This window comes from Chlorocebus sabaeus, chromosome 21, assembly GCF_047675955.1.
Source record: "Chlorocebus sabaeus isolate Y175 chromosome 21, mChlSab1.0.hap1, whole genome shotgun sequence".
Lineage (NCBI taxonomy): Eukaryota > Metazoa > Chordata > Mammalia > Primates > Cercopithecidae > Chlorocebus > Chlorocebus sabaeus.
Window position 1 is genome coordinate 33,696,919 of NC_132924.1, and position 27,627 is coordinate 33,724,545.

The window sequence follows — 27,627 nt, forward strand, 5'->3', positions numbered from 1 at the left end:
AATCCATGTCAGAGGTTTGAAGGGTGATCTTTTTGGGAAGGGGTGAGCCAGCCTTATTTGCTTGCCAGAGGGGGTTTGCTTCTGTGCTTAAAGCACGTCTGCTTTCACGGCTTCTTCCTTTCTTCCACATACACATTCTCTTGAAAGTTCCATTTTTATCCATAAAATTATTTGTGTTGCTACTGCAGTAGCAGCAGGGAGTTCCATAGTCAAGAGTACATAGTGTGAAGGCTCAGAGATGGGTAGGGGTGGGGGGGCAGTGGTGACAATGAATTTATCAATTGCTTGTAAGTTGAATATTTATACATTGAGAGCTAACTATATTTTAGTATTTTGTTTGAAAAGTTTCACCTGCAGCTGGAGGATCTGAAAGATGTGATTATGTTTGACCTTTCTTCCATGTCTATGTTTAATTTCCACTCTATGTTTATGCATGTGGATGCAGGGTAATTCTGAGTAATGGTAATGATGAAGGGTCATCATTACACAGAAGATCATTCTATGCTCCTAATTAAAATTATGGCTGGAAATTGCTTCCTTATGTGTAGCTCCAATTGCCTTTGCAATAATTTCACTTTATAACTTCTATTTAATCCTCTCCTTACCACCCTTAAGAATCTTTCCATGTCCTTGAAGTTGACTCCTTTGAAATCTTTGCAGGCAGCCCTGGTTTCCCCTAAGCTATGGGTATCCTGATACTTTGTTCCCACAAGTCTTTAAGCTTCTAAGTAAAACAGTCTTTGCTCCCTCTTCTCCCACTACATTTTTAATGAGTTCTGGTTCTGGAACGCGACTTGATTTCTTGTTGTGGTCAATATGATAAATTAGCTGAGCCTTGCTGATCCTCGTTCTCCCTAATGAATTCATTGCTGTCTTTCGGGCCAAGACCGCCATGTACTGCTTACCCTAATTAGTATTCTCTGATGGAAACCAAGTGACCAATAGCTCACATGTTTTCAAAATGAGCACTTATTGCATTCCATGTCATCAGCTATAGTAGGAAAATTACATGTAATGATATTCTCCATGGAATTCCAAGTAGGAAATGTTTTCACCAAGAAGCATCTGATCATGGGGGTAGTAGGATCAAAGAGTATTTTTTTTTTTCAAATCAGTATTTTATGTGGTCAGTCTTTGCCCCATATATTCTAGAGAGATTGTTTAGTACAATAAATTTGAAGATTTGTGCATTGCATTTTCCATTCCATTAAATTTCAAGAATCACTTCTAATAATACATTGAGTGAAGTGTTTTGTCAATTTTCCCATAGCAGAAGCAACTTTTGAGAAAAAATGCCCATGGCAAAGTAACAGCCCAGTTTTCCAGCCTAGAGCTTAGAAAAATTAGGCAATATTTGAATATCTGAGAGTGGCAACAAAACTCTATGCAAATTGCAGGATACTGCTCCGGGATAAACCCTGAAGGTTTGTGGTTGGTGTTGAGAAGTGCTTATTTTGGTCATTTGTTGGATAAATAAAAGAATGTTGTAAAGAGCTTAGTCCATATATTCAAAGATAAGGTCGTATCGACCATGGACCAAATGTCTGTTCGTTTTGCAAAATGCTTACAGGAAAAAGAGATAATACCTATAATTTTAAGGATATTTTTAAAGATTCTAGTCATCTAGTGCATATTGTGGTTTTATTTATGTAAGGAGAGAAGGCTCTGGTGAAATAAAAAGTGTTTTGGAAAGGGATTGAGAATTTTCTGTTATTTCCCTAACATTGGGCAATAGGGAGAAAGTTTGTTGTGTACAGTCAGGTATACTCATTTAGATTTTTTTTTTTTTTTTGAAGTGATAGAGAACACTCATTTTAAGGGTCATCTGTCTTTGTGAATATAAAAATCACTGACATGCAATTCAATCATATTGTACTGAGGGTTCCCAGTCTTACCGAAATGAATGTACGATCTTTTGTCAAGTACAGTTTGGCACAGAAAATACTAAGGTAAGTTAGGGCATCTTAGAATTGTCTGTGTGATTAAGTTAAAAGCTCCGGAATCTCTGATGTGAGGCCTGAGAATCCCTTGTTTCTGAAAAACCTACCAGGTAATGGTGATGATAAGGTCAGTTTGGGACCATGCCCGATAATTCTCAGAGAATTATTATTAACAAAGATTTTCCCAGAATATATAAGTTTTCATGATGGTAGTGAGGGATCCATGGGTCTGATTCAATTGTAAGCAGTCATCGGGCCAAATATTGAAAGATTAAATTAGTCTCTGTTCTTTGGCCTAACACACATGCATTTGGTATTCTATCCAATCCCTTGTGTTCAGGAAGTTGTGGAATACTGTGTGTGGGCAATAGACTAAGGAATGGTGAGCAAACACCCTTTCGAGAGAGAGAGAAATACCAGTTAGACTCCTGATCACATTGGAGTACCACTTACAGTTTACATAGAGCTTCATGTTTTCTCCCATGTGGCCCTCAGAAAACCCTGAGTAAATTAGCACAGATGCTCTTTAGTAGCTTCCATGTTTTCCAGACGAGGAAACTGAAACACAGAAGTATTAAGTGACTTGCCTACATTCACGTGACTACTGTGTTGAAGCTTTTACAAGCTTTCTGATACCACGCAGGCCTTGCAAGGGAGTGTGAATGTGGGTTGTTACATAAACTCACATTCTTTGTGTCTCATTTATAAACATGCAAGAATTTAGCTCTCAGTTTATGATGAGTGCATTCTGTGAAATATATTTATTTTTCAACCACTCCCTAGTTGAACAGAATTAGTTTATAGACTCTCAGGGCAAGTTAAAAAAAACATCTTTTGTTTGGGGGAGGGTCCTCGGTTTTTTTTTTCCAGTAGAGTCTTTTGGCTCCGTTTGGATTTCATGAGAAAAACCTTCATCGAATACATTTCATTAAAGTGGATACTTGTTGTATGAATATATTGTAGGTGTATCCAGAGGCCTCCAGTAATGTGCATGCTTTCACTAAAATGAGCTAATGAGCTAGTAAAGGTTACTAATAAACTCTGCCTCAATACAAAATCACTTTAATAAAAACAGATTTTTAGCATACTTGTACAAGTGCCATAAATATTTGTATTTATGTGCTGGTTACATAGAATTTTAATTCCTTGATTTTAAAAAAAACTTATCAATAGAGAGTTCATGTTTAGGCATTCTTTCACTTTATATCTTAAAGAATTGAGGAGTGGCGGAAAGATATTGACAGTGTTATTAAATGTGAAAAACACATAACACAGTAACTGCATATACTCTGATCCCACTATTTAAAAAATGTGTTTGGAAAGAGCCAAGAGGTTATCTGGAAGAATGTAATGTACCAACTTATCTCTGGATGGTGCGATTATGGGTATTTTATACTTTCTCCCTTTTGTTTTTCTTTCTTTTCTTTTAAAATTTTTTACAATGAACATGTATAGCTTTTATAAAAAGAAAAAAAGATTACTTATTACAAACTTACTTTAATGAGAGACATACAGACTTTTTCTCAACTATTTTAGTAAACACCCAGGGGAAAAGGAAATTGTAGTTCTTTTGCTATAGTATTGCTTTGTTTCCCTAAGCTAAAAAGCCCTCTATCATTATACCATATTAATACCCCTTGAAAACTGGAGAAGTTACCATGCAGATAAGTTAAACACAAATCCCTGTATCAAAATCACCTGGGCAGATTCTTGGACCCCAAAAAGGCAGATTCTTGAGCCCCAGTTCACACCAAATGAATCAGAAATGTTTGGGGCGCAGAAATCTCCATTTTTATTAGGCATCACAAGTGATTCTGATGTGCAGTTACATTTGAGATTCATCCTTCTGCTTGTAGATTTCTTCATGTATAGCTATCTTATAATGGTTAAAACATCTTCTAGGCTCTGTTTTCATCTTCAGAGTTTTTAAGTAACCATACGCCTGCTGCATAATATCCATTTTGTTGTCAGGAACACTAAGAGATTATATGATTCTGTCTAAAATATGAGAGGTAGAGGGAGTTTGGGGGGTATTCACAGAGGGTCTTCCTGTATGACTAAGACCCTCTGTCCACTGCTAGGGAGCTCCTGCTGTTTAGGATGGAGACCTGACAGCTGGCCATGAAGGGTCAAGGAAAAGAGTCTCGCATAAAAATAGAGAACCCAGTGATTCTCAGAGCTACTCTCAGAAGGCTACCCCAAACTTAAGTTTCCTAAAGAATAACTCACTTTTTTCTTTTTACTTCTGCCCCAGTCAGAACAATGGGTTTTCTTAAGAAATCAGTAAATCAGCATCTTGTGTTCTGAGTGGTACATTCTTTTGAAGAAGTCATTATGTGAAACAATTCACACCGTGAATGTGTTTATTTTGAATGTGTGCCATCGTGCAGGAGGTACAGTGCAGCTATCCTTGGTTTCTGTTGATTGAAATAATTTGCAGCAAGTCAGTGCTAAGTATAAACTCAGCAAATATAAAGTCAGTGCTAAGTATAAACTCAACCAGACACACCTTCCTGCTGAATTAGCGTGGAATGGTAGTTCTCAATTATACTGTGCATCAGAAGCTCCTGGGGGCTTATTATTGCACAGGTTACTGGGGGCACTGCCAGATTTCTATAAGTCTGGGGCCGGGCCTGTGAATATGCATTTGTTTATTTATTTTATTTTATTTTATTTTATTTTATTTTTTGAGACGGACTCTGTTGCCCAGGCTGGAGTGCAGTGGCATGACCTTGGCTTACTGCAACCTCTGCCTCCCGGGTTCAAGCGATTCTTCTCCCTCAGCCTCCCAAGTAACTGGGACTACAGTTGCGTGCCACCACACCTGGCTAATTTTTATATTTTTAGTGGAGATGGGGTTTCACCATATTGACCAGGCTGGCCTCAAACTCCTGACATTGTGATCCGCCCCCCTTGGCCTCCCAAAGTGCTGGGATTACAGGCATGAGGCACTGTGCCTGGTCGAATATGCATTTCTAGTAAGTTCTCAGGTGTTGCATCAGCTGCTGCTCTGGGGACCAGACTTTGGGAACCACTGATCTAGAAGATACATCTCAGTAACTAGGACTATAATCACATGTACAACCTGATTCTTAACTCACAATTTAATATGGCCTTCTGGAACTCTGAGTAGATGCTACTAAGAGAGGATATCTCTTTTTTTTGTAACCAAGTGGTAGGCCACTAAAATGGTTTGGCTGTGTCCCCACCCAAATCTCATCTTGAATTGTAGTTCCCATAATCCCCATGTGTCATGGGAGGGGCCCGGTGGGAGGTGATTGAATCATGGGGGCACTTGCGCGCCGTGCTGCTATTCTCATGATAGTGAGCGAGTTCTCATGAAATCTGATGGTTTCACAAGGGCTTTTCCCCCTTTTGCTCGGCACTTCTCCTTGCTATCACCATGTGAAGAAGGATGTGTTTGCTTTCCCTTCTGCCATGATTGTGAGTTTTCTGAGGCCTCCCCAGCCATGCTGAACTGTGAATCAATTAAACCTCTTTCCTTTATAAACTACCCAGTCTTGGGGATGTCTTTATTAGCAGTGTGAGAATGGACTAATACAGCCACATTTTCTCTTTTTTTGACATTTATCTCTACTTTTCATGAAATAAAACTTTTTCGCACTTTTTTCCTTTTAGACCTCCCTGGTGAAGTGAGGTGCCAGTGGTGTTTCTCTCTAAGGGTTAACATGAATTAAGGCAAGCCCAGTGAAGGTTTGTGTTTTCCAGTCAGGCATCACAACTCCCCTTGCATACCTTGACATTGTCACCATTCCCAACGCAGGTCCATGCTAGGCCACTTGATAGTTTAGGTTCCATCCCACTTCCACAGCTTCCTCTGGCATCTGTATCCCCACCCTGATGTGGGTTATACCTAAGGTTACACATGTTTCTGTAAAGGGTATTCGCATTTAATAGTAACCCTTAAATACTTCAAAGACTGAAGGCATGACTTCTAAGGCTAGAGTGGGATGCTTTGCAGGAAGGGTCTGCCAATTTTCCCTTGTCCCAGTACTCTTAAGGTTAACCTTAGGATCCTTGGCCTAGTATGCAGCTGACTATCAATTTTAATCAAAAGCAAGCTTCAGAACTTTGTGGAATATATGTCCTGTTGACCACTGCCTGGGATATCCCAGAGCCTTGATTGAGTGTCTGGAACAAACTGTTCATTGAGAGGCAGGGGGCTTTGGCCAGAAAAGCCATTTCCCGTTTTCTAGAGGAGATCAGTTTAAGAATGTACTTTCCACTGGTATGGAATCTTTTTGGGGGTGGGGTGGGGTTGGAAAGGGACTGGGCCTTGACTTGGAAAGGAGATGACTTTTAGGGTTCCGTGGACTCACCCTCTCTTCTCTTCCTCTCTCCTCCCTTCTTTTCACTCCTCCCCTCCCCTTCCTTTCCCTCTCCTCTCCCTCACATGGCAGACTTTTTCTCCTGCACTGTACCCTGAGGTGGCTCTAGAGACGACTGTGTCCCTGAAACACCGTAAGGTGGGGAATGGGGAGTGCAGTCTTGTTGGAAGATGGTTTAGGAACTTATCTCAAAGTTGCTCTTCTTTCATCATCACTGCACCCCTTCCTGTTTTGTCACACTCAGAGCCTGTGGCCTCTGTGCTCTTCCAAAGTCAATCCTGCCTCTGGGTGAGACTCGCTTCCCCCCCACCTTGCTTGGCTTGCTCCTTTTCCTTTAGGTCTGTGCATAAGGTATCCTGCCTCCAAAAGACCTTATCCAAAGTTGTCCCCCAGCCATGCCCATCCCCCTCTCCTCATTAAGCTACTTTTTTCTTCCTAGCTCTTATCACTACCCGAAATTATTGTTTCTAAGTTCATTTATGTATTTGTCTCTCCCCTGCACTAGGAGGGATGAGAGTAGGAACTTTTTCTAATTCACTTCTGTGTCTCCAGCTCCCTAAGATCATTGCCTGGCAAATAGTAACTGTGCAATAAATATTTGTTGCATGAGAGTGAAAGTGAGGCAAGCACATTGCTTTTGTCTGGAGTAGTGTGTTACTAGGGTAGCTTTGGGGGATGATGGAGATTATGAAGGGGCTACATCCTTCCCACCCCTAACACCTTCCTGGTGCCTCCATTTACTAGAATATGCTACATTTGAACCATAGGATAAGGCCAGGGTATAGCTGAGGAAGGCTGCCTTATTTGGCAGTCTTGCAGGGAATTTGTTTGCTTGGCTCCCATTCTGGTGGAGTCACCCAAAGGTCTTGTTCCATCTGAAAAACTACACTTGAGACCAACCTTGGTCTTGAGTTGGCAAGGCCTTTGCATCAGCTGATGGAATTCTAAGCTGAAAGCATCATCTGTCTCTATCATTTAGCACTGATGAGAAACCAGTGCTTGAGAAATCACAAGGCCCAGCAATCTCATTTTTTAGTCATCTCACATGCTGGCACTGAGTGAGGGTGGTGGTGAGGTGGGACAGGGAGGACAGGTACAGAAAAATGCCAGACAAGATGGGCAACCCTGGCAGCTTGCAGTCCTTCCAAGAGAATATCCTCAACTCTAGTGCTTTGAACACCAGAATGATGTTAATCAGGGGATTTTTTGTATCAGCATTGTCAACATTTACATTCACTTTACACATTGGATTTGCATCTGAAAAGACCAACTATAATCAACATTTAAGGGATAACACTCAAATTTGCATCTGATTGAACAGACGTGTTAAGTAATTTTAGCCCCGTTGTTGCTAGGAAACCAATTAATAATGTTCCACATTTCATTAAAAACCGGGTTCTATCTTTGCTTTCATTTAACTTCACAATTCAGCTGCTTGTGCTGCACTTTTTCCCCCTCGGTAAATTGTGACAGATAAATTATCGTTTTACTACATTTATTTCTGTGATTACAATTGTTAGTCATATCTGTCAATACAACTTCAAACTTTTTAAAAATGCTTTGGGGGGAAAACTGAATTTTAACTGTTAATCATTTTTTTTCCCTTTATAGCTTATTGGGTCTTAAATGATATTTTTGTGAAGGCCTTCCAAATTGTGGGTTAACAAAAAAAAAAAAAAAAAAAAGCAATCTTCCCTGTTCCATAATTGCACCTTCTCAGTGTGGTGACTAATAATTAGAATATTAGGCACTATTCAGAAAGTGACAGACAGCTGATTAAGCATTCAGCTGCATTTTATTTTTCTCTGCTTTCCATGGTTTGTAGGCTAGATCAGGTTCTGTCCTTTATATAGTGCAATTAAGATTTTTATGACTTTATTTTACATAATAGACCCTGCTCTTATAAAGTACATTTTTTAGATACCGTAATGCCTCTTTGAGCCAATCAACTGGGTAGTTGCATTTACACAGTAATGGCATTGTACAGTTCAGCATTTTCTAGTATTGATCTGGTCAAAATGCTCATTAAAAAGCAAAATTAGTTCCTATTCACATCTGTTCCACAGCATTTCAGTCACTTTATTTAAATGTGTCTGGTTTTCCAACTTAGTTAAAATGGTGATCTCCCCCCTTTTCTAAGGGCTAAGAAAAGCAAAATAGAATCTGCTTTCATATTTTATACTCTACTTTGGTCTTTTGCATCTGAAGGTAAAGTGCGAAGGACATGGCCTTGGAAGCACATAGCCCTGCAGTCAAGTTCTGGCTCAGCCCCCTCTGTGGCTTTGAGCCTCAGTGTCCTTATTTGTCAAATGAAGATGAAAGGACGGCACTGGAGAGAAGATGACACCCAGGATGGTGACGAGTGGGGCAGGCAGCAGATACTTGGAACCTCTTCCTTCCCTTTCTCTCGAGAACTGCTTGGGCTGCCACAGCACACAGTATCACAGGCCAGTTGGCACCAAGGATAGAAATGTATTTTTCTCACAGCTTTGGACTCTGTAAGTCCAGCAACAAGGTGCTGACAGGGTTGGTCTCCTCTGAGGCCTCTCTGCGTGGCTTGCAGATGGCCGCCGGCTGGCTGTGTCCTCACGGGGTCTTTTCTCTATACGTGCGCACTCCTGGGGTCTGTGTGTCCTGCTCTCCTCTTATTAATCAGATTGGATTAGGGCCCACCTTAATGGCCTCATTTTAACTTAATTTCCTTTTTAAAGGCCCTATCTCCAAATAGTTACTTTCCGAGGTACTGGGGGTTAAGACTTTAATATATGAATTTTGGAAGGACACAGGTCAACCCCAAACAGGGACTGACTGAGATGCTGCACGTAGCATGTTGTGTCTCCTGTTCATTCAGTTTTGTTCTTTCTCAGCAGTTAAAACAGCTGAAACATCAACAGAAGAGCCAAGAAATGGGTTTTTTGGTTGTGACTTTTCTGGTTAGGTTAGAATTGATCAGAAACAGTAATATTACCCGCCCCTTTGGTTTTTGGTTAGTATTTCTACCTTTTTGGATCTGTTCTACGGCCACTTTTTCCTGTCCTTAGTAAGAGTCATCAATCCCAGGATTTTAAGACCCTTATTTCCACCTTCCATCATTGCTATAGATGTATGTACAAGGTGCAGGTGATAGGGATACATGTCCATTTCCATTTTTAAATGAATTCTGGGAAAGTGTTTGCCTCTTGACGTGTCTGGCAGAGGCCAGGCTTTGTGGCCAGCACACAGTGGGCAATTAGAATATAATGACACAGACACTATAGAGAAGGCCATTCGTTCATTCAGCTAATCTTTCCTGAGTGCCTACTGTGCTGGTCACTGGGGTTGCAATGATAGATAAAAATAGTCATGGTCCCTACTCTTACAGAGCTTGCAGTCTAGTGGGGAAATAGACTTTAATAGGTCATATTGCGGTTCTACAGTACAGCTCTGATAAGTGCAGGAAAGGAAAGGCATGGGTTGCTGTGAGGGTGAATAATGTTGAGGGGTTAGGGAAGACTTTGCTGGTTGAATTGAGATCTGAAGAAGGTGAGTCTTACTTCGATGAAGGGATGTGTGGTGGGGGTCGCGGTGCTGGGGGTGGTCATGATTTGCAGTACAGGCAGGAACATTTCTCAAGAGCAAACTGCATGTGCACAGGCTCTGAGACAGGAAGCAACTTAACATGGAAGCAATGAAGAAAAGGGCAGTGTGGCTAGAGGAGAGAGTGAAGGTGGGGCACGCAGGGTGACGTAGCTGGAAAGCCTCCTGGAAAGGCTGGGGGAGTTGGAAAAAACTTCTCAGGGAGGTGACATCTTTGTCTTTAATGATAAATAGAACTGATTGCTGCTGGTAGAGAAGAGGGAGAGGCATCTTTAAATAGGATATCAGCATCTTGGTGTGTTCAGGAAATAATGAGAAGTTCATTGTGGCTGAAATGTCACTTATGTGAAGGAACCCATCATTTAGTTAATGGAAGTTTATACTTCTTTGCATTCTAGCTAACTAGAGGCTCACTAGATTTTCCAAATTGGGATGTATCTCCTTGTAACTATGGAGTGGCTCATTTCATAGAGAATGAGTGCATGAACACATGAGTGCTGCGTCCCTGCTTGAGTGGTGTTGGTTAGTGTTCCGGGATTGCCCCGTAGGTTAATATTTCGTCTGTTCAGGTCTCGTGGATTGATGGAAGGCAGGCCGCATTGACATCTCAGGCCCAGATGGTTCCTCAGTCACTGTTTTCTCCTCCTCCACAGATCTGGGCCCAGAGAACCCCTTAAATCCTGCTTGGTGCCCCAGCCTCACCCTAGTTGCTTGAACCAATTTCAGCTCAAGGCAGGAGGGGCCTGAAAGAGCTCCAGCCCTGTGGTCTGGGTCAGCAGTTACTGTTAGGCTGACCTGGGTCATGTTGGCTGGGTTCTGGAAAACAAGGTTCAGATGTTCACATAAGCTGAGCTACAGAGCATGTTCCAGACATGGTGGGAGACTGGATTGGGTGGAAGGTGCCCGCCCTGTTTGCAGGGGAGGAAGGGGAGGAAAAACTGAAACATGAGTTTGGGAGTACATTAGAGAAGACTCTCTGGCAGCTGTATCACTGATGGCAGGACTTGTATGTATTTGGTTTTGGCTCAGACATGAATTCTTATTTCTTTCCCCCGAGAAGCTAAAATCAGATAGAATATTTAAAATTGGAGCTTAGAATGGTATGTTTCTCTTGCTTTTAACAGTTCATTTAATTAAACAGAAATAAACAAGGCCACTTGTTGGCTGCTGCTAGGTAGAAAGTCTCTATACTTCAAAGATTTTCATAAATGCAAGGAGTATTTTTTGATCTTGAAAACTTTTCTTTCTGTGTGAACATTGGCACCAAACTATCCTCCAGGTGTGATGGCAGCTTGGGAGAGAACTTTTGTCAGCTTCCAAGATTATGGGATTCAGCTAAACCAAAAGACTGGGACATTGAAGGGTGATTATAAAATGCAGGTACGGATTTACTTGTGAATAATGGGAAAGCTGCGTTAAACAACACCTGAAGGGTGTCTAACTTGGTCAACATGGACATCGTAATCTATGTCCAATTAAGTGCTATCACTTTTTCTAGGCCCCACAGAGAAATGTACATTCTTACAGAATGAGACATTCTTACCTACATTGTCGACATGTCTGCAACTATACCTCTGTTAAATTTGACTTTCACTTTTAGGGGATTCAGGAAACATTATTGAGCACCAATTGTCATTTCAGTGAGCACAGGGGTGGGATGAAAATAGGAACACACATTTCCCCCTTGAGTATCATACGAATAGTGGAGAGGAAATCACATGGATACAGAAACGGAGCTCATGTTAAAAATCTTATAGCAGGATACACCATGCTGCATCTCACAGCTTTGTAGATGATTCCTGGACTCTACCAGCCTATTTCAAACTGCATGTCTCATATGATGATTCTTACTTTGTGCTTGTAGATCCTTTTAATTGTAGTCCCATTCTAACTCTAGCTGAGGGTAACAGCTACCTCCCTTAGAGAGCTCTCTGGCTTCCAGCAGGGGCAGCTCACTGGCTAGAGGGGAGGGTAAAGCATTGATATGGCAGAATAAGGGAACCTCTGGATTTTTTTTTTTCTTTTTTTTGACAGAATCTCCTTCTGTTGTGCAGTGGTACGATCTCAGCTCACTGCAATCTCTGCTTCCCGGATTAAAACGGTTCTTCAGCCTCAGCCTACCGAGTAGCTGAGATTATAGGCACATGCCACCATGCTCGGCTAATATTTGTATTTTCAGTGGAGACGAGGTTTAGCCATGTTGGCCAGACTAGTCTTGAACTCCTGACCTCAAGTGATCCTCCCGCCTTGGCCTCCCAAAGTGCTGGGATTACAGGTGTGAGCCAACATGCCCAGTGGAACCCCTGGATTTCAAGGCGGGGGTAATATCTGGGCCTAGGGTTTAGTTCTGGTAAGTATCTGGGCTTAGGGTTTAGTTTATTAGCATTGTCTAGGTCCCAAGCAAATGCAAGGAGTGGGGGATTGAAAAGAGAGCAGCAGGGCAGCGCTGAGCAAATCTCCCACTTGGGGTGGCTTCCCAGCTTAGTTAGGCCTCATCTGGGGAGAAGCTCGAAATAATTCATCAGACAGCGTGAGAGCCCCTGCATGAATTCCAGAGTTAAATGATAATCCCAGCTACTTGGGAGACTGAGGCAGGAGAATCACTTGAACCCGGGAGGTGGAGGTTTCAGTGAGCCGAGATCACGCCATTGCACTCCAACCTGGCAACAGAGCGAGACACTGTCTCAAAAACAAAGAACTGTGTACGACTACTGGTTCAGACATCTTCCTTCCTCTACCCCTAGGGACAAAGGGAAGGATGCCTGGTAGACTTCCTTCATATTTTTATTCACTTCTTTTTAGTATTTGATATTACAGTTTAGCTTCTCTGTGTCTCAAGTTCCTCGAGCAATAATATTGGTTTGATGAACGGGGGTCAGAAGTTTCCTTTGGCTCTGGTGTTCAGTGATTATGACATTCTAGGGAGTGCAAAGAAGAGAATAAGCATCCAATCCTCTAAGACCTTTACTCTAATTAGGGAGTTTAAACCCCTGAAAAGCTTAAAAACAAAACAACCCCACCAAACAAATGAAAACCATAAGTGCTTTTACAAGATAAGATCACTGTTGCAAGACGGAGAGGAATTGATGGCCCCTGATGTGGGCTTGGATGCCTACAGCAGTCTTCGTGGAGGTTGGAGGGGTTGGATTGCATATTTTAGGATGGAGGGTTAGAGGGAACAGAAAAGACTATATCTGTCGTGCTGACTGCTGGATCTAACACATGGTAGGGGCTTGTTAGGCATCATTGAATGTGTCAGTACAGTAGAATATAACTGCTGATACAGGTACATGTATAGGTAATGTTTACAGTTATGTTGGGGACTAGTGGGGTAAGGCGCAGGAGAAAACGGGTTAAGACAAGATTAAGCAAGAGTTTTTGTCAGTTCATTGATATGTCCCAAATGCCCAGAATAGCATGTGGCACATAGTGGGTATTCAGTAAATATCTGTTGAGTGAATGAAATGATTAATGGCATAATTTGGGGCTGTCATGTAAGTAGTAGGGGGAAGCACGGAAGGTTTCTGAGAAAGTACCGTTTAGGAAAGGTCCATGGCAGCCATGTGGAGAGCCAATTGTAAATGGAGGAATGAAGAAGCAAATTAAGAGACTGTGAAATGGGCACAGGGTCATAAGGAGGGTCTGAAATAGATGAGTGGCACTGGAAACAAAAAGGACGGGCAGGATGGAGACATCACAAAAACAGACTTGCTGAGTGGTTATTGTAGGTGTCAAAGGAAAGTTGAGTCAGAAGATGCCTGCAGTCGGAGGTGCTCTAGAGTCCGGGTAAGTTGGAAAATGATCATATGATTGACATAGAGGAAACAAAGTAGGGTTTTGTTGGAGGGGAGGGGCAGTGGGTATTAATGGTTAGTTTTAGATACTTAGTTATGATAGAAGGGCAAATCATCTCACTTGCAAGCCGAAAAAAGATTGAAATTCAGGAGCATCCTCTCAGGGCTGGAGATCAGGTTTGTGAGTGATGGTCTGCAGGTTGCCATGGGAAGCAGGAACTTCTTGAGGGTGGGAGTGGATAGGGAGACTGGGGGCTGCCTGGGGAGCAGCATGGCCACTGCCTCTTGGTTCACAGAGCCGTTGGCTTCCAGTTCAACTGTTTCTTTTAATAGCACAGAGGTCTTAGGAGCCATACTTTGTTCATGTCTAGGGAGTTTTCATTCCCAGGGATTCTCCCTGCCCTTTTCCCCAGCATTGCCTTTATTTCTTATGTAGGGGCATTTTGTCGTCATAGCTGTTTATCTGGTAAGATCATCTGCTTTGTGGAAGTTTTATAATTTGTGTCTAATAAATGAGCACCCGCTGCAGGAACAGATCCCCCTGCTGTTTTTGAAGGATATGCTGCTCATGACTCTGTGTGTGTGTGTGTTTGTGTGTTTGTGTGTGTGTGTGTGTGTGTAAAACTCTCTTAGGAATGGATCTCTAACAACTAATCTTACAACCTCAAATGACAGGGTAATGTGTACATTATGGATTGAATAAAAACTTGAAGAATGTTAATATGGAAAATTAGAATTAGTAATGAAATACAAGGTCTTTTGCCATATAATACTGTAGCTTTCACATTTTTACCTTAAAAATTACAGTTTACAAGAAACTTTCAAATAGAAATAATTGGGAATGTTAGATCCTTGTTAAAAAAAAAATTCCCTTTTTTTTTTTTTTTTTTTTTTTTGAGACAGAGTCTCACTTTGTTGCCCTGGTGCAATGTTGGCCCACTGCAACCTCTGCCTCCCAGATTCAACCGATTCTTCTGCCTCAGCCTCCTGAGTAGCTGGGACTACAGGCGCCCACCACCATGCCAGGCTAATTTTTGTATTTTTAGTAGAGGCAGGGTTTCACCATATTGGCCAGGCTGGTCTCGAACTCTTGACCTTGTTATCCACCTGCCTTGGCCTCCCAAAGTGCTGGCATTACAGGTATGAGCCACTGCGCCCGGCCAAAAATATTCTTTTTGTGCTCTGCTTGGCAGCACATGTGCAAAAATAGGAAAGATACAGAGAAGATTAGCATGGCCCTTATGCAAGGATGACACACACATTTATGAAGCATTTTATATTTTTATCCTTATGAAACACTCAAAGAAATGTCATTTACTACTTTTCCAGCTGAGGTAGACCAGACATTTTCAGATTTGCCTGTTTTCTCTGTCCTATTTTTGTTATAATTTTTTTTAATACTGCACTGGTGTTCATATAAAATAAACTTGAGTAAACCAGAATTCTGTGAGTTTTGCCAGACTTTAATTGTGTTGTATTGCTTGCTTTTTAAACAAATTAATTGTGAAAAATAATTTAGTGACCTCCCAGTTGTAAACTTCTAAATGGCAGTTTGTGTCTGTATATCTCTTCAAGTCAAGCATCTGCTCAAAAGATACTGTTGATGATGTGATGAATGCAGTTTCATGAAACTTGGCAGTTCCCATAAATAATTGAATAACATAGGTTGTATTTACCTCTGTAGTGTCTAGACTAGAGAATTAGAACCATGAGTTTATAAAAATCTAGGTTGCTGTCTACACACAAATAGAATAGTATTTAAAATTGTGTTTTCCATGGAATGATGAGATTTTTACTGGGCCAAGTGGGTAGATCTCTGGAGAAAGGTGAAGTTGGTTCTATTATCTCATACCATTCAGATAAATTCCACCTTGATCAATTAATTTTATATGATGACCAGCATCATATTCAACAGAGTTATGACAAAGAAAGAAAGGAAGGAGAAATCAGAAAGGCAATTCAGCAAATGTCTAGTCTACCGCAGTTGGAAAAAAGTGAAAAATGATATTTTTAAGAAGGATTTCAATATACAAATATATATTTGTATCTGCATGAAATGCTGAGAAACTACAAGCCATTCCTTTATAACCTTTAAGTAAGAAGGACTTTTTAACCATGACTCAAAATCCAGCAGCCATTAAAAAAAATTGATAAATTTGACTAAATTCAAATAAAGCATTTTTACCTGATTAAAAAAATGCCATAAGCAAATTCAAATGAAAATCAGAGAAGAAACTATTTGCAGTGGACAGTTACCCTTCATATAAAGAGTTTCTACAAATGAATAAGAAAATGACTTTCTTACTCATTGAAGGCCAAGGTGGGTGGGTCATCTAAAGTCAGGAGTTCGAGACCAGTCTGGACAACATGGTGAAATCCTGTCTCTACTAAAAATACAAAAATTAGCTGGGCGTGGTGGTGCATGCCTGTAATCCCAGCTACTTGGGAGGCTGAGGCAGGAGAATCACTTGAACCTGGGAGGCGGAGGTTGCAGTGAGCTGAAATCATGCCACTGCATTCCAGCTTGGGCAACAGAGCGAGACTCTGTCTCAAAAGAAAAAAGAAAATGAGTTGGAATACCAATAGCCTAGGCAAAGGATATGAACAGATTATCCTCAGAATAAGAAATACATTGTCTTGGCCAGGTGCAGTGGCTCACGCCTGTAATCCCAGCACTTTGGAAGGCTGAGGCGGGTGGATCACGAGGTCAGGAGTTCAAGTTTGAGACCAGCCTGGCCAACGTGGTGAAACCCTGTGTCTACTAAAGGTACAAAAAGTTAGCCGGGCGCTGTGGCACGTGCCTGTAATCCCAGCTACTCGGGAGGCTGAGGCAGGAGAATTGCTTGAAATGGGGAGGTGGAAGTTGCAGTGAGCCAAGATCACACCATTGCACTCCAGCCTGGGCAACAGGGCGAGACTCTGTCTCAAAAAAAAAAAAAAAAAAGAAAGAAATACATTGTTTTCAAATCTACCAAAAGATCTTCAGCCTTACACATAATAAGAGAATCCCAAACTTAAACTGTGCTGAAGTAGCACTTTTAACTTTTTCCGATTGGCAAAAATCTTACAGTGTGACACTTAGACATTGTTGACCAATTGTGGAAACATCAGCACTGTACTTCTGAGAGTACGGAATGGCATAACCCTCATGAAGGCCAGTTCAGCCGGTTTTCATCTATCAAGATTACAAATACAGTTACCCTTTGACCCAGCAGTCTAGCTTTGGCAATTTCTCCTGCAGATACGTCTGAATACGTATGCAGTGACCTATAGAGTAGGTGTCTCATTAGACCATTGTTTATAATAGAAAAGACTGGAAGCAATTCAAGTATCCACTGGTGAAAGACTGGTTAAATAAACTATGATCCACCTTTACAATGGAATATTGTGCAGCATTTTAAAGAGAGCATGGAAACTCTTCATACGTTGATATGGAAAGGCCTCCAAGATATGTTATTAAATGGAAAAAAAAAAGTATAGAACCATATATAGTATGATCCCTTTGATGTAGAAAGGAGACAAAATATGAGTCTATAGTCATATCTGTTTGAATCCACATGAATAAACATTGAAAGGATAAACAAACAAAAGGAGCTCAATAAAAGTGATTACTTTGAGTGGGTGGGTGCGGGATGCGTGGATAAGGATGTGGTGAGCAGGAAGAGGCAGGGGGAAATATTCTTCTTTGTGTACTCTGTTGTATTATTTTTATATTTGAAGCCTATAAAGTATTACCTATTCAAAACAAAAAATAAGTTACATGTCTTTACAGTTGTATTTCAGTGCCAGTTCAACATATGTCCAAGGGCCAGAAATACCTTCCCAGAGCTTTATCATTTCTTGTTGGTACTGTTGACTACAGCCTCCTAAGTGGGTCTTATATTAGCTATAGTGGTTTATCTACAGCTGTGCTGTCTGTCGCGGTAGTCACTGGCCACATCTGGCTTTTGAGCACTTGAAATGTGGCAAGTCTAAATTGAGATGTGCTGTACTGTGCCTGATTTAGAAGACTTAGTATGAAAAAAAGAATGTAAGCTATCTCATTTATAATTTTAAAACTCTTGATTACATGTTGAAAGATAGTAGTTTGGGTTTGAGGGGTTAAAGCGTATTATTAAATTAATTTCACTTGTCTTTTCTTACCTTAAATGTGGCTACTGGGAAATTTAAAATTACATATGTGGCTTGGCTCTGTGGTTGGCATTTTACTTCTCTTGTGCAGCCCTGATGTAGCCTCCTATCCACAGTCAGCTTGTCTGCCAGAATTACTTAAAAGCAACAACAAAACCTACATGTGTCATTTCACTGCTTTAAAACCTCTTGCCTCCTACATGCCTACAGAGACCCTTTGTAAATAGTCTCTGAGATCCTTCCTTTACCCATTCCCCACTTCGCTGCACATACAAACGCTGCTTCTCTTTACTCCCTGGACTGCAGGCCTCTTGATAAATTTGAGTCTCTGAACACACTGTTCTTTCTGTTTGGAATGTTCTTTCGCCTCCATTTTGTTGCCCAGAAAATTCCCACTCATCTATATGCCCTGTTCATGTGGCCCCTTCTTTGATGAGGCATCCCTAGTTCCCCTGTCCCATTTTCTTATAGCATCTAGTAGACCTCTATGTTCTCACACTCATCCTCAGTACCACGGTTGTCCCTTGAAAGGTATTGTCTCCCTCACCAGACTGAGAGCACCTCAAGGGCAGAACCCATGTCATGTTCCTTTTTGTATTTCCATACCTGAAACTGCCAGTAAATAAACCCTAAAAGTAAAACAAAAACAAAAACAAAAACAAACCCTAAAAAGAAGTTGGTTGTATTTGGTTGAGAGTACACCATGCCCGGTTTGCCTTGATGATGCTTCTATTTGTCTAATCTATATATTGAGGAAAGCAGGCTCCAACCTGTCAGCCTTCCTTGGTTAAGAATAGGCCTCTTTGGAGTGTTCTAGCTTTGAACAGGCCAGCCTCCCTGCAAGCAGAAGATTACAAACTGCAGAGTTGTCAGTAGCACCAAACCTGCAGTGAGTTCTAGTTTTCAGGGCTGTGTTCAGACTGGAAGATGGGAATTATCTGTGTTCTGTTCAGAGAGCAGAATTCTCCAGGCTGGCCAGGTGCCTGCATTTGCAGAAGGTAAAGGTAGCAGGTGGTTGCCAGAAGGTGAAAGCATCAGTGGAACATGGCCAGCTCCAAGGAGGCGGCGAGCTGGAATAATGAAGTTCTCCACAGTCTGGTCTGTGGGATCTTACTTCGGTTACCACCTCTGTGGAAAGTTATTCTTGCTTGTTAATATTCCCATTGTTCTTCTCTTCTGTTGCGTTAAGCTTTTGTTCTAAAGAGAAATGAAGAATAATAAACAATACCCAAGATATGTGGAGCGAAGATTTTTGGAAGGAAAAATTCGAATTTTGCAAGAAACTTCTCTCCTTAGCAAAGTAAACTGAAAGGGCCTCTGTTTACCCCCCAAGATTTTAGAAGCATTATTACCATTGTTTAGAATCTATTTATTTCTTATATGGAGATCCAGTTATTTTCATCAGGTAAAGCTTCCTGTGCAGCTCTCATAATCAGCTGAATGAGGAGCTCTTTCTTTAGCAAAATTTTGAGAGCTAGTAGCGTAGTAGAAAGTAGAGTGTCTTCAGTGGCTAGAAAAACCAGTCTGAACCTAGGACTGTCACTACCTAGTGGTGTGGACTTAGCAAGTTACTTCATGTCTCTAAGCCTCATTATTGAGTAGAATGAGGCTTAAACGCATCCTAAGTTATAGGCATTACAAGAGGTGAATGAATGCAGGAGCCTAGTACTGTGCCTGGTCCATATAGGTTTTGGTAAATAGGACTTATAGCTCCAATATGAATACAGATTTTATTTGCAGCTATCTGGTGTTGAATAACCAGGTGAGAACGCCCAAGGCCAGAGAGGAGCATGTCCTTTCATAGTGGGCAGACTGTGGTGAGCGAGCGAGTGCTCCTCAGCACCAGTGTTAGTAACTGATCAGAGCCTCACCGCCAGCCCAGAGAGAGAGGACAGGAGCAGCTGGGTAAAGGAGTCAGGACACATGGGTTGGAGAACTGTCTTTGCCATTAGTTAGTCCCATGAGGATTCATTCTGCCTCCCTGGTCCTGTTTATAAAATGAGGCTGGTGATCATTTCCATCTCTAAATGCTATAGTCTGCCTCCATAAAGTAACAGAAGTGGGCCCGCAGAGGTTACGCTGCCTTATTTGTAGGATACCTATTCACCAGGCCGGACTCTGAGAACGAACCTGGACGTTGGGCAACAAGGCTGTGTCACCTCCGAATGCCCTGAACTGGAGGCGAGTTCCCATTTCCCCTTTGAGGTTATGTCCAGAGGCCCAGGTCTTCTTTCCAGGCTCCATTCCCTGTGTTCTGCTTTCATATTCTCCTGAGCTCGACCTGGTTCAGTTTTTCCCTAGAGAGGCTATTTTTTCTGGGGTTGAGATCTGATCCTTGTCATTCTTTTGACAAGAGATATAGAATAATCATTTTTAAGAGGAAGTTTATCAGCAGGCTGTTTTTAAAAGTGAGTTTTGTGCTTGATACAAATTTTTATGAATGTTTGCTTTCTCTTAAGCACGTGAGGTCTGTACGGTCAGCCTTCTCTGCCTCATTTGCTCCCCTTCCTCCCCTGCCTCCCATCTTATTTGACTGCTAACCTGGGGCAGGCCCACCACTTGTTCATGTTTGAGACAGTTGAACACAGTACTTTGTGTGCCTTATGACCAGATAATTCGAGCTGGCAGTAATCAAGATTTGGGACTAATTATCATTAAAAGGTAATTTCATTGCTGCCCATAATTGATCTTACCTTAAACCAATTATAGCATTTCTTTTGTCACATGATTTAAAATTTCTTTAAAAAATGCTTTTGGCAATAAACTTTTGAAAACAGATTTTCTACACTCAGTTCTTTTTAAAACCAACTTTACAAACTTTAAGTGTGCCCTTATTAATGTGGTGATTTGTCTGCTTTGTAATATTGCATATTCAAAATAAAAAGAAAATGGAGACAGTTCATCACTGAAATGGATGTTACAAAATCAGCATCTGGTTTGAATAATGAGTCTTCTGGTCCAAGTTTTGCTTCAGTGAATGAAACTAATGAAACTGGCCTCCATTGTTATGTCAGTGACTTCCCCTCCACTAACTTTTGGTTTCTTTCCGTTGCCAATTTGGAGGCCACTAAGGTTTCTTCAGAAAGTTCTTTCCCAGTGGTACTTGTTCTAAGTAACTCTGGGACAGCCAAGTATCTGTCACCAGCAGGGGAGAGGCGAAGACACCTCATGATCATAAAATCATAGGTCTGGGACGTTTCAAGTATCCTTTGCCACCAGTCAAGCTCTGGAAACAACAGCAAAGTGAAAAAACAGCTCTAGAGTTGGGATGATTAAAAATTAGATGTTGGGATAGCACTGTAATACTACACAATTCTAGGTCAGACATATAGACAGCTGCCCCAAGTCTTGTTTCTTCCTTGAACTCTGATGCTTGCAGAAATATAGTTGTACCTGGGAAATTATCATCCTGGTTGCAAGGCACAGAGCCACCCTACTTCTGCTGATAACACACACACACACTTGTACATGCATGCATGCTGCATGCACACACACACACCCCTGGGAAGTCTCCTGAAGGTAAATACACTGTTGTTGTTACTAGGTTTTCTGATCCATAGGTATCTATGCTAATAATAAGTAACAATATCCTCTAATACCTATGGAGCACTTTTGGATTCATCATTTGATTTGGCTTTCAGAAAACCACTTTAAGATGAAAAGCATAGATTTTATTATCCCGCTTTTACTGAGGAACCTCCTCAAAGAAGCCTTGTGACTTATTCAAAGACATAGCTGTCATGTGGTAGAAAGCGATGATATTTTATAAAGGTCTAATTTTATATTTTACCATAAGACTGAAGGAAGATCCTTTATTGCATGTTCTTCCTCAACAAAAAGCTCACCAAATGAATTAATAAACAAAGAAACACATAAATAAAATGTGACAGAACCCTAATAAAACAAAACCCTAGAGAGAAATGTCTCCAGTGGTCAGAAAGTAGAAACATGGAAGCAAATGAATATTTTCTGTTTGTTACTTCTATGCCTATAACCAGATTTGGCAAGGATGCAGGCAAGCCTACAGTAGATTTGCAAGAAGTATTTATTGAACTTAACTGGATTAGCATTGCTTTGCTGACTAGGAAAACAACAGACTATCCCTTTATCTACGAATACTTTGATACTCAGATTGTATCAAGCATAAAATAGACAAAGATTGACTATGAGTTCCTTACTTTTCTTCAGCCAGATCTAGTTGTCTACTGTAGCAGAGTCCTCAGGAAACTCTAAGCCAGAAATTCAGGGTCGTTTGTCCCTCTTGTTGACCAGATTGCAAGCATTTTCCCTCACCCTACTTTTTAATTTTAAATATATTACCAGTGGTAATTTTTACTGCTATCTTCACAAAAATAAGAGGAGAACAAGACTTTTGGATGGAATTAGAAGTCCCTCCCAGGCAAGGCTCCTGGGTTGTGAGTGTGATTCTAGGTGACTGAGATATCATGCTACCCTGTGGCCAGCCATGTAGGCACATCACCACGTCTTAGTCTTCAGGACCCTGAGGCAGAAAGCACCGTTCCATTCACGTCTTGGTAACTGAACTCTAACATCTTAGTCTGAGACTCCTGGAAGTTTTGCTTACTTTTTTTTATTCTTTCTTTCTTTCCTTTCTTTCCTCTTTTTTTTTTTTTTTTGATGGAGCCTCGCTCTGTGTCACCCAGGCTGGAGTGCAATGGTGTGATCTCGGCTCGCTGCAACCTCAGCCTCCCAAGTTCAAGTGATTCTCCTGCCTCAGCCTCCCAAGTAGCTGAGATTACAGGCACACACCACCACAGCCAGCTAATTTTTGTATTTTTATTAGAAATGGGGTTTCATCGTGTTGGCCAGGCTGGTCTCCAATTCCTGACGTCAGGTGATCTGCCCACCTTGGCGTCCCAAAGTGCTGGGATTACAGGTGTGAGCCACCATGCCCGGCCTAAACTTTCTAATTATAATTCTTTTCAGTTGGTTCTTTTCCTCTTGATTTTAACTCTTCAGCAGTCAAATAAATGTTTTCCCCAGACTGGAGTGCAGTGGCGTGATCTCGGCTCACCACAAGCTCTGCCTCCCGGATTCACACCATTCTCCTGCCTCAGCCTCCCAAGTAGCTGGGACTACAGCTGCCCACCACCACGCCCTGCTAATTTTTCGTATTTTTAGTAGAGACAGGGTTTCACCATGTTAGCTAGGGTGGTCTTGATCTCCTGACCTCATGATCTGCCTGCCTCGGCCTCCCAAAGTGCTGGGATTACAGGCATAAGCCACCGCGCCCGGCGAATATTTTCATTTTTATTGATTAATGTGTGTGAAGTGCAAGTGTTCCTTAAAAAATATCTAGTGTGGTTTGTAATGTAACCTTTGCAGCTTCATTCTGAGTTATTTTCTGACAAATTCTCGTTGGGTACTACTACTCTTTTAAATTCACTTAGGCCATTTAGGATTCAAGTCCTCATATGCCCGTCTCTTTTGGCTTGGCTGATGCTCTCTTCACTTGTTGGCCCAGTTTGGCCTTCAGGAGATAGGCAAGGTGAGTGCCCTCCATCCCCACAGTCTCTCATGGCAAATACTGAACAGGGATTGGCAGAGTGGGTGATGGAAGGACCCTTATTTAGCAGCCTGTTGACAGAGTGAGTCCCAGTTCAGCCATTCCCTAGCTCTATTATCTAGGACTAGTTAATTTGTACAAACCTTAGTTTCCTTGTGTGTAAAATGAGTTAGGTAATAGGCATTTCACAGTGTCGAGGATGGATTGAGATGGTATAATTGGAAGTGCTTTACGGTATTCAGTGCTATTGTTATTGCAGATGTTTTTTCCTGGGCAGGTGGTTGATATACCTTGAGAGAGCGTTTATGGGTTATCAGATGAAATATGTAGGCATGTGGCACATCAGTTGCCTGAATAAGGAAAAGGATAGGCCGTTTTAAAAATTATTATTTTTTTTTATTTCAATTTTATTTTCCCCCACTTTATTGAGGTATCACTGATGAATTAAAATTGAATATATTTACTATATACGATGTGATGTTTTGATATATGTCAACATTGTGGAATGATTACCACAAAACAGCTAATTAACTGACCCATCACCTCACATAGTTAACTTTGTGTGTGTGGTGAAAATATTTAAGACCAGTCCTCTCACCAGCTTTCAAGTATATAAAACAGTATTGTTAACTATAGTTACTGTGCTATTAATTACATCCCCAGAATTATTCATCTTATAACTGAAAGTTTATATCCTTTAGCTAATGGCTTCCTATTCCTCCTCCAGCCATCCACCCCCAGCCCCTGGCAACCACCATTCTAATACTACCCTCTGTTTCTATGAGTTTGACTTTCTTAGTTCCCACATATAAGTGAGATCATACAGTATTTGTCTTTCTGTGTCTGACTTTTTCATTTAGAATAATGCCCTCAAGGTTCATTCATGTTATTGCAAATGGCAAAGTTTCCTTTATTTATGACTGAATAATTTCCATTGTGTATGAATACCACAATTTTTAAAGTCTGTTTATCCATTGATGGACATTTAGGTTGTTTCCATGGCTTAGCTATTGAGAATAATGCTTCAGTGAACACGGGAGTGCAGGTATCTCTTTGAGATACTGATTTTGTGTTCTTTGGGCATCTATCCAAAGGTGGGGTTGCTGGATCACACAGTAGTTCTGTTTTTAATATTTTCAGGCACCTCCATACTGTTTTTTCCATAGTGGCTGTACTAGTTTACATTCCTGCCAACAGTGCACAAGGGTTTCATTTTCTCCACAGAGGACAGGCCCTCCTTGATCAGGCTGCCTCATGGGATGATCAGATCCATGAGAAACTGAGCAAGTGAATGTTAGAGGAGCAGAGAGAACTGACAGGGAAGAGTAAAGACAACGTGAGTTGTTTTGATTATAGAGAGATGAGCTTGGAAACTAAGGGCAGGGGTTATCCTGCCACCAAAATGTAATAATAGGAGCACCGGCCGGGCGTGGTGGCTCAAGCCTGTAATCCCAGCACTTTGGGAGGCCGAGACGGGCGGATCACGAGGTCAGGAGATCGAGACCATCCTGGCTAACACGGTGAAACCCCGTCTCTACTAAAAAATACAAAAAAACTAGCCGGGCGAGGTGGCGGGCGCCTGTAGTCCCAGCTACTCGGGAGGCTGAGGCAGGAGAATGGCGTAAACCTGGGAGGCGGAGCTTGCGGTGAGCCGAGATCGTGCCCCTGCACTCCAGCCTGGGCGACAGAGCGAGACTCCGTCTCAAAAAATAATAATAATAATAATAATAATAATAATAATAGCACCATGACGAGGCTCCTCATTTGAAACTAGGATGCCAGTGACCTTGGGGACTGAATGAATTTGGCATTGCTGGAAAGGTGAGCGTGAAGAGAGGTTGGAAGGTTAATCCAATCAGGGCATTAACTGGGCCTGGATATGACTGTCTCGACTAGGAAAAAGTATTGCTGAGTTCAGCACCTGGCAGAGCAAGGGCTGAGGAAATATTTGTTGAGTGAATCAGTGGGCACAATAAAGATAGTGCAGAGAACCAGTTGCAGAATTGAGGTTGTATTGTCACACTACCATCTGGAAAAGCCTGTCCTCTGAAGAAGAGAGTTACTGCATCCCACCCCCCCAGGTCTGATCAGTGGGCCTCTGGGACCTGGGAGCTCATTGCTTTAGACCTGGTGGAGCAAATGCCTTCTGAGCTCAGGGAAGTGAGGTATGCCTGGGTGCGATGTAAGATCTAAGCCTTCATGCTTATGTCTCTGGTTTCATTTGTAGGCCACCATTTATTTTAGTTTAATAAGTCATCTCTGTGAAAATGCTTTAGGTCCATCATAGGGTCTGTAAAGTGGAACTCTATATGTGTTCTCTGGCAGTAAACTACATTAGATATGTGTGTCTAACAACAGGAATGGTGTCTCTGTTTATTCTTTCCTTTGAACCACTATTGAGTGGCATTTTGTTCTGATAATGTTGTAACCTGTGAGGTCCTCATGTCCTCTTTTTGTGTATGTGCCTTGGGTTGACTACGTTTCACTTAATTTTGCCTTGTTTCTGTTGGTCTGCCATGGTGGCCTCTGGCTTAGATAGCTACACGGTAATTTTTGGCTTGAGAAGTTGAAGCCAGTGGAGACACTAGATCCCTATATTCCTGGCTATTTCATACTGTATGTCTTGAAACACATCTCCAGTTTAGGTTTCATCAATTTGGAGGGAGAAGTACAGTGAGTACAGGTACCAAAAACATTCTCAGCCCCCCAGAGCACCTTAGTAAAGTACATCTGATACCAAGGTGGACACTGCTCCTGGTTGTATTCTCCACAGATGACTTGCCACAGCTACCATATGCGCTAACGTTTCTGTAGTAGGTTGTGGTTTTTGAAATACACAAAAATGCTTCAAGAGACTGGTTGTAAAACTCTGCCCATGATGAGAAATACCTTCAAGATACTTCACTCACTAAGTGCTGGAAACATACTCTAGTGGGATTTTTGTGGAATGGCTGGTGTTTGGGGGACAAATATAAAGCACACCTGTCAAACTGGGACAATCAGGTGGCAGATTAATTCGATGCTGGCAACTTGAGTCATCAAAGTTTAGATGATTCTGCTACAATTAGGAATTTGTAGTCACTTTGTTCCCTCTTCCAGAAATAAAGAACCAAGTTATAATTTACATAATTTTCCTGAACTCAAAATCCGTCAGGAACTAGGCAGTCCTGTAACTAACTCTCAGATTCCTCCAGTTCCAGCCTCGTGCTGGCCCACTAGACCATGGGGCCTGCATGGAAAATGAAAGTGCAAAAGTCTGGACCTGTGTTTCCTGAGTCAGTGGAATGCTGTGTCTCTTGCTTATATATAGAGTACAGTATTTCATATCGGGGTGCATGGTGCTCACAGCTGAAAGGAGTATTTATATGCAGCCTTCAGAGGTATGCTTGGTATGAAAACCATAAGTGATCTGCCTCACTGGTTTGTTTAAAAATCTCAAGCATATTGCTATCCTAACATAGCTTTTATTCACTGCGTCTCCTTTACAGTGGAGGGAAATAACCATGTGGTGAATGAAAAATATACTGGACTTGATCCCTATAGCAAGAAAGGCCGGTAATGTTTATGTTAGAAGGTGATCCTGTGTTTCTTCTGCTTGGCAGAAGGCTTGGATGTATAATGAGGTATTAACATGTGTCAGATCCTGTGTCTCCCTGGAACTCGGTGTTGTCTTGTAACACTTGAGTTCTATTTATTGAAATGATGACATGCGGTAATCAGGACGTTGCTGCTCAGCAAGCCAGGTGCACGTCTGCGTCAGAGGTTGTTGGGAGAGTGGCTATTGGAACATTAACTCCAGATTTCCTGACTTGCGTGTGATGAAACTATCAAAGCCAATGTGGAGTTAAACCAACGCCGAAAGCAAGTGAAAAGAAAAACCATTGCTCTTCGGAAGGAAAAATGCCACATCAGCAATACTAGGGGATTTATTTGTAATCCTTTGGTGTGATACGGATGCATTTATTTTCTCTAGTTTTGCTATCATAAATAAAGCATTTTAAACACTGAAGTAAACTGTAAGACAGCATTCACAGTGAAGGTTGTTCTTGTTACCTACTGAAAACCTCCACATATGCTTGGATCCTAGCAGAAGCGGTCGTGAGCTTGCCAGTGTGTCATCCTTAAAACAGTTTCCCATGCTACCTCGTTTTTTCTTGGGAATATGTTGTTACTCCTGAAAGAGAGTCCAAATGCAAAATAGCTTTTTGTTTGTTTGGTTTACTTTTAACGAAGAAAGAAGCTACGGTTGATGAGGATGAGATGCTGTGTGCTCATTGAGTCACTTACATAAAGTGAGAAATGAAAACTTT

The 27,627-nt window shown here is 41.5% G+C and overlaps 1 protein-coding gene and 1 non-coding gene across 3 annotated transcripts in view; both read left to right on the forward strand.

The window, feature by feature from the left end:
- The window catches only part of JAZF1 (JAZF zinc finger 1), a 352,042-nt gene that overhangs the window by 47,098 nt on the left and 277,317 nt on the right, over window positions 1–27,627 (forward strand). The gene's annotated exons all lie outside the window — the stretch shown is intronic.
- Window positions 14,837–14,943, forward strand: LOC119626371 (U6 spliceosomal RNA). Its single transcript, XR_005242541.1, has one exon. It is a non-coding gene; the product is annotated as a U6 spliceosomal RNA (small nuclear RNA).